Here is a 13,195-nt window from a genome sequence, read left to right as displayed (position 1 = left end):
TTTATTTCTACAGCACCTCAATAACATAGTATTTTAAACGTCAAAAAATAAAAAAAAACATTTTTATATAAGAAAGCCTTTGAGAAAGAACGCAGTTGCATTCGAAACGCGTTGCTGGTTTTTGCTCTAGCACGCTGTTGTGTCCCATGAATGGGAACAACGTGTTGTATATATTTCTTGCATTGCATATTTTATTGTTACTAGGTAGATTAGACTGTATGAAGTTTGTCCCTATGTTCCTCCCTTAGTTGGCTTCTGTATAGAATGCTCCTCCCTTTCTTCCTCAGTTAAGTCTAGAGAGGAACCATTGCTGAAGACACATGTCTACAACCCTGTACAGATTATTCCTTTTCACCTTCCTTTACTTTGTACTTAATACAAGATTCTAGAAGAAAACTACAGCATTTCTCCTGGTCTTCCTACAAGTCATTGTTTCTGGCTGAGTTGAACTATCTGTTGATACTTTTGAGGTGTGAGTACAATTATACAGTTATCTAAGGGACTGATAATTAGAGCGCTTGGGATTCACAGCTTCTAGGAAGAGACAGAATAGTGAAAAAGACTAGCTGTGACTGGGATTAGTATTCATATATCAGTAAAGAACCTGTTTCCAGGAGTGCTATACTGCATACAATCCAGTGAAAGGATTACTCCAAGGGGCTGAAAACAAGCCACACCATAAAACTTTATAGCAGCTTGCAGACAGAAAGTGCCCTGTAAAGCATTAACCTATTATCAGAACTGTGTGCAGCTATAACCAAGAATCTCCCATAAGCTAATTGTAAGCTGCAGCCAGAGACTCTGCAAATACATCATGCAAACACAGGCTGCTGGCTGCAGAGATTGCAACATTGTATTGTTTCCCTGACAACCAGTGCAGAGCAGCATTCACCCTTCCTGATGGAGGCAAAGAGAACCCTTTCACTACCTGCTCTAAAGCAGCAAGAGAAAGACATGGATTCACACTTAAATTACAGTGAAAGATCTAAGCGGTTGACTAAACCAACATGGAAGGTTAAAGAGAACCTAGAAACAGCCAGAAGTGAACTGCTTACCCACACAACATTATTGTGGCAAAGAGTGCAAAAACAAGTGACTGTTTTATCTGCACCTGGTGCTCATGAGCTACCACCAGAGGGAGCCCTTGAACAACTGTACTCAGCATACCGGTCCTACAATGAGATTTGTAAAAAATATTCCTCTACCCTGCTGAGATCAAATATGTCTGAGTCTCAAAAAGAACTACAGGACTTCTAACAGCTTAATGCTGAATGACACCAAACCGTGCGCAACATTGTGAGCGAGACTGAAGCAAAAATGGTGCAAATGTCAGGAGCGGCATCTTACAAATCCAGGTCCGTTAAGAGCTCAAGGCACTCACTCAAATCAGGCTCATCAAGGTACTCAACCCTCAACGAGCAGCTCATAAAGGCGCATGCTGAAGCAGAAACAACGAAAGTACAAGCCACCTTCGCCCGCAGAGAAGCAGAGATGAAAGCAGAATCTGCACGCAGAGAAGCAGAGATGAACTCATGGAAGCAGAAATTGAAGCCCTACAGAAGGAATGTGAACATGTGGCGGCCATGGCAAGGCTAAAGGTCTTTGAGCAAGCTCTGGGTGGGAGCCAAGAAGGCAGCGCCAGTTTGTGTGATCTCGACACAGAAGACTCACTTAAGCGTACAAGAGATTACGTGCTGAGCCAAGCCGACGAATTGCCAACTACCATCAACATTTCCGTCAGCGCTAACACTTCTCCAGAGTTTCAAGACACTAATCCACCTACAGCTTCCAGCCTTCCAGGTCAGTCCAATGCACCTCAGACTTTTAAGCCTGAACCTGCTTCATATTCCAATGCACAGCCACACCCTGCGCATCAGCAACCTCCGTATGCCCATGTCTACATGCAAACTAACATGCCGGCAAGGCACTACACTCCCAACAATTGTGTAGTTCCGGCCCCGCATACAACAGAGACTGTACACCTCAAACTGATCACTGGTCTAAACGCCTACGCCACTCCGTACTTTCCCATGTTCCCGAACCAAGAAGCTACGAACAACGCAACCAGCATCACATAGTGAGCAAATGTGCCCCCAATGTCGGAAAGATCAGACATGTCCGACTTTGCAAGGTACATGATCTGCCGAGAACTCACAAACACCGGTCTCACAAAGTTTGATGACCAGCCCGAAATCTACAGAGGGTGGAAGTGTGCCTTCAAAACCGCAACGCGTGACCTCGGCATTACGGCTGCTGAAGAGCTGGATTTGCTAATCAGGTGGCTAGGGCCACAGTCTACCGAGAGAATCAAGAGACTCAGATCCGTCTACATCAGTGACCCAACAACTGGTCTCGCAACCGCATGGGACAGACTAGAGAAAGGCTTCGGCAGTCCTGAAGCAATTGAAGATGCATTACTTAAACAACTATATGACCATCCCAAAATATCTGGCAAGGATGCTTCAAAGTACCAGGAACTCAGCGACCTACTGTCCAAGCTCCAGCTGGCCAAAACAGACACACACCTACCTGGCCTCAGCTACCTGGACACCGCTCATGGGGTGAAACCCATTGTCACCAAATTACCTTACAACGTGCGGGAAAGGTGGCCCACGGTAGGAACAAACTATAAAAAAGAGCACCAAGTCTCCTTCCCTCCATTCTCCTACTTCTGCGAGTTCATCAAAGGCATCGCGGAACGTAAGGCAGACCCCAGCTTCACCTGTGGAGAACCCACCGACTCTACTTCACCAGCTCCCAGATATGAGAGCCCTCATCAAAATGACAGAAAACGTAGGGGCCCAGTATTAGTCAAAAAGACCGATGTTCTACCACCTACACCAACGTCAGCACCAGACAAGGGCAATGAAGGCGGGAAGACAGAAAATTCGAACCGCCAGTGTCCTATTCACAAACTGCCATATCTTTACTGAAGAAGTGCATTGGCTTCAGGAAGAAACCCCTTCAAGAATGAAAGGAACTCTTGAAAAGGTTTGGGGTATGTTTTAAGTGTTGTGCCTCTACAGAACACCTTGCCAAGGACTGTAAGGTTACAATTAAGTGCATGGAGTGTGACAGCACGGATTACGGTCAAGCGCTCCACCCATTTCAGCCTGATCCTACACCTACGTTTTCTCCTACCACAAGTCATGGCGAGGAGAGTACAAGCCAAGCTGCAAACCACCTCACAGTATCCTCCTCATGCACCAAAGTCTGTGGAGAAGATCTCTGGGACATGTCTTGTGCAAAAATATGCCTAGTAAAGGTATATCCCAAAGGTCACCCAGAACGGGCCGTGAAGGTGTACAGCATCCTGGATGACCAGAGCAACAGGTCACTGGCCAGGTCCGAACTCTTCGACTTGTTCTGCTTAAATGGAAATGCCTACCCTTACACACTAGGTACTTGCAGCGGCATCTCAGAAGCTTGCGGAAGAAGAGCCAGTGGTCTTGTGGTAACATCTCTTGAAAATACCGTAGAGATACCTCTACCGACACTTGTCGAGTGCAACCAGATACCGGCTAACCGGGAAGAGATTCCGACTCTGGAGGCAGCTCTTCACCACCCTCACCTGAGAACTATCGCCAGCAAGATCCCAGCTCTCGATCATAGTGCAAAAATCCTGATTCTGCTTGGAAGGGACATCCTCTGGCTAGACAAAGTACGCCAACAAATCAACGGGCCACATGACGTGCCATTCGCTCAGCGCTATGACTTAGGTTGGGTGAATATAGGAAACGTCTGCGTGGGCAGAATGAAGAGTCCCGACGCGATCTCCTCCTACAAGACGAAGATCCTCCCAAATGGTCACGGCACTCACTTTCAACCATGTCCGCATCACTACTGGATGAAAGAGAGGCTGAGCGATACCAGGTGGTGACAGCAGCCGCCCGACTACGCGGACGCATACCATCTCTGGGATGACGACTTCGGGTCAACAGTGTTTGAGTCTACAAATGAAGACAACAAGTTGGCACAGACGAGAGAAGACAATGAATTCATAAAGATTATGGATAAAGAGTTCTCTCAAAATGACTCTAACAGTTGGGTAGCCCCATTACCCTTTCGGTTTCCAAGGCCAAGGTTGCCAAACAACTCCCAGCAAGCAACCACAATGTTCTCCTCTCTAAAACGCACCTTGAAAAGACAACCAGAGATGGAGAAACACTTTGTCGAGTTTATACAAAATATCCTCGACAGAGATCATGCTGAACAGTGGCACCACATTCCCACTGAACAAAACCCAGCTGACCGAGGAACGAGACTCACTGCTGCGTCCAAACTCGGCAACATCATGTGGCTGACACCTCCAAGTATTTTATACGAGGAGACCTGCGATAACTACACCGGCAACATGTACGAGCTGGTGGAACCAGAATCCGACAAAGAAATTAGACCAATCATCTCCGCTCGCTACACTTCAGTGACATCAAAACAGAAGTTGGGACCTCATCGCTTTGAGTGCTTCTAAAGTTGGTCATCTGCGGTACGAGCCGTAGCTCGTCTTATTCACATCGCTCACGGTTTCTACAAGTCTTCAACGTGCCAAGGCTGGCACATGGGCGTGAATCATCATGCTGTCATTGACAAAGAACATGCCAAACAATTCTGGTCCGACTGTGGAACTAATTTCACAGGGGCTTGTAAGGAACTGCAGCTAAACAACTTCTTGGCTGACAACGGCTGTACCTGGGTGTTCAATCCCTCACACATGTGTGGATCCTGGGAACGCATGATCGGAATCGCACAAAGAATCCTTGATTCCATGCTACTAAATCACAAGCTTCCTCTCACATACAAAGTGCTGGTGACCTTCCTCGCAGAGGTATCCGCTATAATAAACACCAGACCTCTGGTTCCTGTATCATCCGACCTCGACGCTCCAATGATTCTCACTCCAGCCACACTCCTCACACAGAAAATTGGAGCTGTTTCAGTCCCTCCTGGGGACTTCAATCAAAAGGACATTTTCAGACGTCAATGGAAGCAAGTACAACATCTGTCCAACTTGTTCTGGCATCGGTGGAAGACCGAGTATTTGCATCTGCTTCAAAGCCGTCACAAATAGCAGAAGTCATCTCCTAACCTGCAAGTCGGAGACGTCTTGCTGAAAGACAGAGAGGCTCATCGCAACAAGTGGCCAATGGGACTCATCACCAAGGCTGTACTCAGCGACAATGGAAAGACCCGGAAGGTAGAAGTGAAGGTGACGAAGGGCGGTTCAACCCGAATCTTTTTTCGTCCAGTCACCGAACTCGTGCTACTTTTACCGAAGGAGGACGTTACATGAACTAACTTTGTTGTTGGACACTGCCACGGTGGGGAGCGCATCTTCTCTTAACCCTGCTGTACCGAGACACAACTGTCCGTGCCAATTGAACCTTGAACTTTAACTTTGGACTAAAACTTTACCGTTGAATTATTAGGTTGGAGGAAGAGTTGGCATGTTTGCGGCTTCCCCAATCTGAAGATGGGTTTGTTGATCTTGAATTAATTTTCCATTTTTTCGCAAGGACTATGCGTCATCGACCAAGCATGGACTTGAATTCAGTGCATTACCATTGCATTTTTTGTGTTTCTCTCTTTTCTCGTTACAGGTTTCGTGACATTGAGGGACAGGATCGACTCCTTAAGTCGTACAAGGACTTGTCAAATCAGATGATTTCAGATGGGGAGTGTTGTGTCCCATGAATAAGAACAACGTGTTGTATATATTTCTTGCATTGCATATTTTTCCTCCTATCAGGAAATTCCTTATGGTTACTAGGTAGATTAGACTGTATGAAGTTTGTCCCTATGTTCCTCCCTTAGTTGGCTTCTGTATAAAATGCTCCTCCCTTTCTTCCTCAGTTAAGTCTAGAGAGGATCCATTGTTGAAAACACATGTCTACAACCCTGTATGGATTATTCCTTTTCACCTGCCTTTACTTTGTATTTAATACAAGATTCTAGAAGAAAACTACAGCGTTTCTCCTTGTCTTCCTTCAAGTCATCGTTTCTGGCTGAGTTGAACTATCTGTGGATGTCGGTAGTGTGAGTACAATCATTAAGGGACTGATAATTAGAGCGCTTAGGATTCACAGCTACCAGGAAGAGACAGAATACACCCCACCATGTTTTTGTCGTATCTATATTTTTATATTTGAACTTTAAATAAAATAAAAAGTTTTACTTACTTCTCTTTGGAGCTGATGCCACTTTTTCTATTTTCTAGATTACTGTCGTCTCATCAGGAGGACGAGTCATCCGTGCATACTGGAGGAGGTGTCTGGGCTGGTGAGCTGACAAATACCTTTCAACAAATATCGTTTTTTCTTTTTTTCCCTATAAAGTGTTTAAAAAGTTAGATAATAAGTTATAGTATCCCCCTAAATAATGGCACAGACAAATACGACTCATTTTGCAAAAAACAAACCCTCATACACCTAAATCGATAAAAAATAATATCAGCTGGCAATGGATGGATACACTGGAGATGAGGTGGAGGAATTGAGGCAGAAACTGAGCAGAAGCTCTTCAATTATTCCTCCAAATCTCAAACCTCCTCAAATGTTTTGTAACACTCAGTTTCTGCTCCAAAAGCTCAAAAAAAGATTTAGTGTGCATGGAGCCTTACATTGTTTTCTGAACAAATAAATCAAAAACTACGGGTGACCCTGAAGTTTTACACAAATATACCCTGTTTCTTTTAAAACTACAAAAGCCCTCAACATAACGTCAACAATCACAAAATAAAAAAGAAAGGTAGTTAGTGGAGATAGAGAGTAAATGACAGCACATTCACTGTGAGGTATACTAGAGTATAAAACATGATGTGACTGCAGCTCTGGATGTGAATGGAGTATAAGCAGTGGAGCAACTGGAGTCTGATGCAAAATTTAGATCCGAACTCTCATCTCCATGTGTAATGGCCCGGTCCAGATTGTGTTTGTCCCTTTAAGTACCTCTGGACTGTGGGTAGCTCCTGCACACTACAACACACTCCCAGCTGCCCCTCTCCTTTCCTGTGTGTGTGGCGCCCTGGACAAGCCAGGGGCCACAGAGAACAACAACCACAACACCCCACACTCCCAGCAGGCACACCGAAGTCAGAACACAAAACCCTTGTTGCCTTCCTCCAGGGGCTGATGTCCACACCAGGGGGTGGGCCAGGCGGTTGGTCCCGCCCACCGAGGAGTTCACAGTCCTGGAGGCGGGAAAAGTAAACAGATTAGTTTTGGAGGTGAAAGTGGAAGGAGGGAAAGTAGTGAGAGAGGAGAAAAGTGACAGCTAAGCAGTCTGAAGTTGGTCCGGGTGTGTGGCCCGGACAGATCAGCAAGGTTGGCAGACGGTGGTGACCGTCTGCAGGAGTGGCCGATTGGAGTCTACCGTAAGGACCGTGGACGGGCGGTGGCCCGGCGGTACCGGACCGGTACGCAAAGAGAAGCCAGCACCATCTGGCAGGGGCTTACGGACCCCGGCAAGGCTAGGAGTCGCCGTGAATTTGCCGAATTTGTTAGTGAAGGGAACCTCCTGGGTTTCCAAACAGCCAAGTTCTGACAGAAGGCAACAGTCCAACCAAGTGAGAGAGACACCGCCACCGCCAAGGCAACCGTTTCTCAGGGCCAGCGCCTGCGGGCAAAAGGGGCTCCTCCGGCCCATATCCAAGCCGGGGAGCGGGTTACCGGTGGGAACCCATTGGAACCATCTACCGTATCTAGGTGCAGGGAAAGGCAGTCACCACCAACCTGCCGGGAGCAAACAACACCGCAGCCGTCTGTGGGACCCGTCCATCCAGCCGTGTGTTTTACCGAGAACTGTGTCCTCATCATTGGCTGAGTGAGTACCACCGTGCCAAGCGGCACAGCGCTGCCCCCGCGACCCTGCACCTCGCCAGGCCCCGTAACCCGCCTGCCATCCATCCCTACCCCATCACCAGGCCCCGGGACAACTAACCCCCTACCCACGGAGGGGAGAAATAACAACCAAGCTGCTCCCTGTCATCGCTCCCGGGATCCCCGTCTAGAGCAGCGGTGGTGTCACCAATATCACCACAACCGTGGGTGGCGTCACGGACAATAATCAAAACCCTCACAATCAAAATCCCCTTTTCACTTACGGGCGAGGAGCTCCGCTCGAGTCCCCGGGATCCGGCCCACCACTCGAGCCACCACGGAGCAGCAGCAGCCGCAGCAGCAGCGGCAGCCGGACCCGAGCAGTGGGAGAGCGCAGTGTCCCCTCCTCCGCCCGCGACATGTGAGCTCTACTTATGCAGTAATATTTAATGTATTTCTCATTTGTTGTATTCTGGCACCATCTACTGGTGAAACTGTAAGAATCTGAAGTGTACATTAAGGGGTACTTTGCACGCTGCGACATCGGTAGCCGATTGTAGCGATGCCGAGCGCGATAGTCCCCGCCCCCGTCGCAGATGCGATATCTTGTGATAGCTGCCGTAGCGAACATTATCGCTACGGCAGCTTCACACGCACTTACCTGCCCTGCGACGTCGCTCTGGCCGGCGACCCGCCTCCTTCCTAAGGGGGCGGGTCGTACGGCATCACAGCGACGTCACATGGCAGGTGGCCAATAGAAGCGGAGGGGCGGAGATGAGCGGGACGTAAACATCCCGCCCACCTCCATCCTTCCTCATTGCAGGCGGGACGCAGGTAAGGAGATGTTCCTCGCTCCTGCGGCTTTATACACAGCGATGTGTGGTGCCGCAGGAACGAGGAACAACATCATACCTGTCGCTGCAGCTAAATTATGGAAATGACCGACACTACACAGATCATCAATTTTTGACGCTTTTGTGATCGTTTATTGGTGCTTCTAGGCTTTACACGTTGCGACGTCGTTACCGGCACTGGATGTGCATCACTTTCGATTTGACCCCGACGAGATCGCAGTAGCGATGTCGCAAAGTACCCCTAAGGGTCACATGGCTCAATACAGTGCTGGCCAAAAGTATTGGCACCCCTGCATTTCTGTCAGAAAATACTCAGTTTCTTCTTGAAAATTATTGTAATCACAAATTCTTTGCTATTATTATCTTTATTTATTTTGCTTGCAATGAAAAAACACAAAAGAGAATGAAACAAAAATCAAATCATTGATCATTTCACACAAAACTCCAAAAGTGGGCCAAACTAAGGCACCCTTAGGCACCCTAAAGCGGGCTTTACACGCTGCGACATCGCTAATGCGAACTCGTTGGGGTCACGGAATTCGTGACGCACATCCGGCCGCATTAGCGATGCCGTTGCGTGTAACACCGATAAGCGATTTTGCATCGTTGCAAAAACGTGCAAAATCGCTAATCGGCGACACGGGGGTCCATTCTCAAATCTCGTTACAGCAGCAGTAACGAGGTTGTTCCTCGTTCCTGCGGCAGCACACATCGCTGCGTGTGACGCCGCAGGAACGAGGAAGCTCCCCTTACCTGCCTCCCGGCCGCTATGCAGAAGGAAGGAGGTGGGCGGGATGTTACGTCCCGCTCAGCTCCGCCCCTCCGCTGCTATTGGGCGGCGGTTCAGTGACGTCGCTGTGACGCCGCACGGACCGCCCCCTTAGAAAGGAGGCGGTTCGCCCGTCACAGCGACGTCGCCGGACAGGTATGTATGTGTGACCGGTCTGGGCGATGTTGTGCAGCGATTTGCCCGTGTCGCGCAACAGATGGGGGCGGCTACCCACACTTGCGATATCGGGACCGATATCGCAGTGTGTAAAGTAGCCTTTAGCCTAAGGGGTACTTTACACGTTGCGACATCGCTACCGAAATATCGTCGGGGTCACGGTTATTGTGACGCACATCCGGCGCCGGTAGCGACATCGCAATGTGAAAATCCTAGGAGCGACGATGAATGAGCGCAAAACAGTCAAAAATCGCTGATCTGTGTCACGTCGTTCATTTTCATAATGTCGCTCCAGGTGCAGGTACGATGTTATTTGTCGCTCCAGCGGCGTCACGCATCGCTGTGTGTGATGCCGCGGGAACAACAAACATCTCCTTACCCGCATCCACCGTCAATGCGAAAGGAGGGATTGTTTGGCGGTCACCGCGACGTCGCCGACCAGGTATGTGCGTGTGATGCTGTTGTAGCAATAATGTTCGCTACGGCAGCAATCACCAGATATCGCATGTGCGACGGGGGCGGGTACTATCGCGCTCGACATCACTAGCCGATGCTAGCGATGTCGCAACGTGTAAAGTAGCCCTAATACTTGGTTGCACAACCTTTAGCCAAAATAACTGAACAACCGCTTCCGGTAACCATCAATGAGTTTCTTACAATGCTCTGCTGGAATTTTAGACCATTCTTCTTTGGCAAACTGCTCCAGGTCCCTGAGATTTGAAGGGTGCCTTCTCCAAACTGCCATTTTGAGATATCTCCACAGGTGTTTATAGGATTCAGGTCTGGACTCATTGCTGGCCACTTTAGTAGTCTCCAGTGCTTTCTATCAAACCATTTTCTAGTGCTTTTTGAAGTGCGTTTTGGGTCATTGTCCTGCTGGAAGACCCATGACCTCTGAGGGAGACCCAGCTTTCTCACACTGGCCCTACATTATGCTGCAAAATTTGTTGATAGTCTACTTCATAATGCCATGCACACGGTCAAGCAGTCCAGTGCCAGAGGCAGCAAAGCAACCCCAAAACATCAGGGAACCTCCGCCATGTTTGACTGTAGGGACCGTGTTCTTTTCTTTGAATGCCTCTTTTTTTTTTCCTGTAAACTCTATGTTGATGGCTTTTCCCAAAAAGCTCTACTTTTGTCTCATCTGACCAGAGAACATTCTTCCAAAACGCTTTAGGCTTTCTCAGGTAAGTTTTGGCAAACTCCAGCCTGGCTTTTTTATGTCTCGGGGTTGGAAGTGGGGTCTCCCTAGCTATCCTACCATACAGTCCCTTTTCATTCAGACGCCGACAGATAGTATGGGTTGACACTGTTGTACCCTCGGACTGCAGGGCAGCTTGAACTTGTTAGTCGAGGTTCTTTATCCACCATCCGCACAATCTTGCGTTGAACTCTCTTGTCAATTTTTCTTTTCCTCCACATCTAGGGAGGTTAGCCACAGTGCCATGGGCTTTAAACATCTTGATGATACTGCACACCGTAGACACAGGAACTTTCAGGTCTTTAGAGATGGACTTGTAGCCTTGAGGTTGCTCATGCTTCCTCACAATTTGGATTCTCAAGTCGTCAGACAGTTCTTTGGTCTTCTTTCTTTTCTCCATGCTCAATGTGGTAGACACAAGGACACAGGACAGAGGTTGAGTCAACTTTAATCCATGTCAACTGGCTGCAAGTGTGATTTAGTTATTGCCAACACCTGTTAGGTGCCACAGGTGAGTTACAGGGGCTGTTAATTACACAAATTAAAGAAGCATCACATGATTTTTCAAACCGTGCCAATACTTTTGTTCACCCCCTTTTTATGTTTGGTGTGGAATTATATCCAATTTGGCTTTATGACAATTTTTTTTATTTTTTATTGAAGACAAATTAATGAAGATAATAATACTAAAGAATTTGTGATTGCAATCATTTTCAGGAAGAAACTGAGTATTATCTGACAGAATTGCAGGGGTGCCAATACTTTTGGCCAGCACTGTAGCTGAGGGTTGCAGCCTGCAGCTGCTGCTGTTCCAGTGCTGGATATGAAAGATGGGGGGGGCCCATGTAATTTTACCAGAAAAAAAAATAGCTGACCAAGCTAGCTTTCCCTCTTTCAAGCTATTATGTTATTTATATCTATTCTTTCTTATTATCTATTCTATATGTTCTCTCTTTTTATCCATCTATCCTAGCTATCATATTTTGTTTCTCCTTTAAAAAAAAAAAAAACACATTAAAAAAACGAGGCAAAAAAGCGGCAAAAACGCACCATCATTACAAGCATGGGTTGTTTTTTTTTACATTTCCAGGCTCTCTGTGACAAGGTGCAGTTTTGCTTGCAGTTGGGGTGCAGTTAACACTGCAGCGTGTGCATATGGCCTTAATCATTGCATGATCACATGGTAAAATGCTTCTCCCAGCGCTGCTAGAGGGGATTCACAGGTTTATTTGGTAAAGAAAAAGAACAATTGTGTGTTGTGGGCAAAAAAAAAAAGCGGAAGGGCCATCGTTGGTAAGGGTTAAAATGATCTCTCTAGGTTGAATCCTAGTAATCACTTACTTATTACGTGCCGTACCAGCGTTCACCACAAGATGGCAATATAAGTCAACTGACTTCTGCAAAATAAAAGAAACCCTTTGATGTTATAGCCAACTTCAGTAGTTTCTATCTTTGGGGGTTCAGGTCTTTGCAAAAACAAAAAATTAATTTCAAACACAGTAAGTAGGGTTTTCCAATATTGCGAGGAATTAAAACATAAATTATATGGAAAAAATGTTCAGCATTTTATCACACAATGATTCAAGGGTCACATACACAGAATATTAGTAAATCAGCGGCTGCATCTAGCTATGAAAAACCAGCCCTGTGACTGGTTGCCCCTTTAATCATTGCATAACTATATGATAAAATGCTCCTCCAAGCGTTGCTAGAGGTGATTCACAGGTTTCATCCATAGTGAGCGACCTGCCAATCACCTGAAGTGGCAATGAGAAAAGCTGCTCTGGGGCGACACAGGTCTACTCTCGTCTCTGGCTATGATCCCCAACTGGATCTTCTTCTGGTGGTTATGTAGCACTTTTTCATGTATCCCCATGATTGCACTGAGTGACTAGAGTGGTAGGAAGATAGGCAACATCTTGACACAGAAATAGGATACTCCGCACTCTAGTATCTCCAGTAATAGATCAGATAGACAGGATGCACAGCAGTGTGAGCAGCCTCTTCTTAGCTCTGCACCATTGGTATCTCCACTATTAGATCAGATAGACAGGATGCACAGTACTGTGAGCAGCCTCTTCTTATCTCAACACCCCTGGCATCTCCAACATTAGATAGGAAAGAGTGGACAGCATTGTGAGCAGCCTCTATTTCAATTTCCTGGTATCTCCAGTATTAGATAAGAATGTGTTGACAGCAGTGTGATCAGCCTTTTCTTACCTCTGCACCCCTGGTATCTCCAGTATTATATCAGAAAGACAGTGTGTACAGCAGTGTCAGCAGCCTTTTCTTACCTCTGCACCCCTGGTATCTCCAGTATTATATCAGAAAGACAGTGTGTACAGTAGTAGGAGCAGCCTTTTCTTACCTCTGCACCCCT

This window comes from Anomaloglossus baeobatrachus, chromosome 3 (assembly GCF_048569485.1).
Source record: "Anomaloglossus baeobatrachus isolate aAnoBae1 chromosome 3, aAnoBae1.hap1, whole genome shotgun sequence".
Taxonomy (NCBI): domain Eukaryota; kingdom Metazoa; phylum Chordata; class Amphibia; order Anura; family Aromobatidae; genus Anomaloglossus; species Anomaloglossus baeobatrachus.
The sequence above is the reverse complement of the archived record's forward strand: the minus strand, read 5'-3'. Positions refer to the sequence as shown.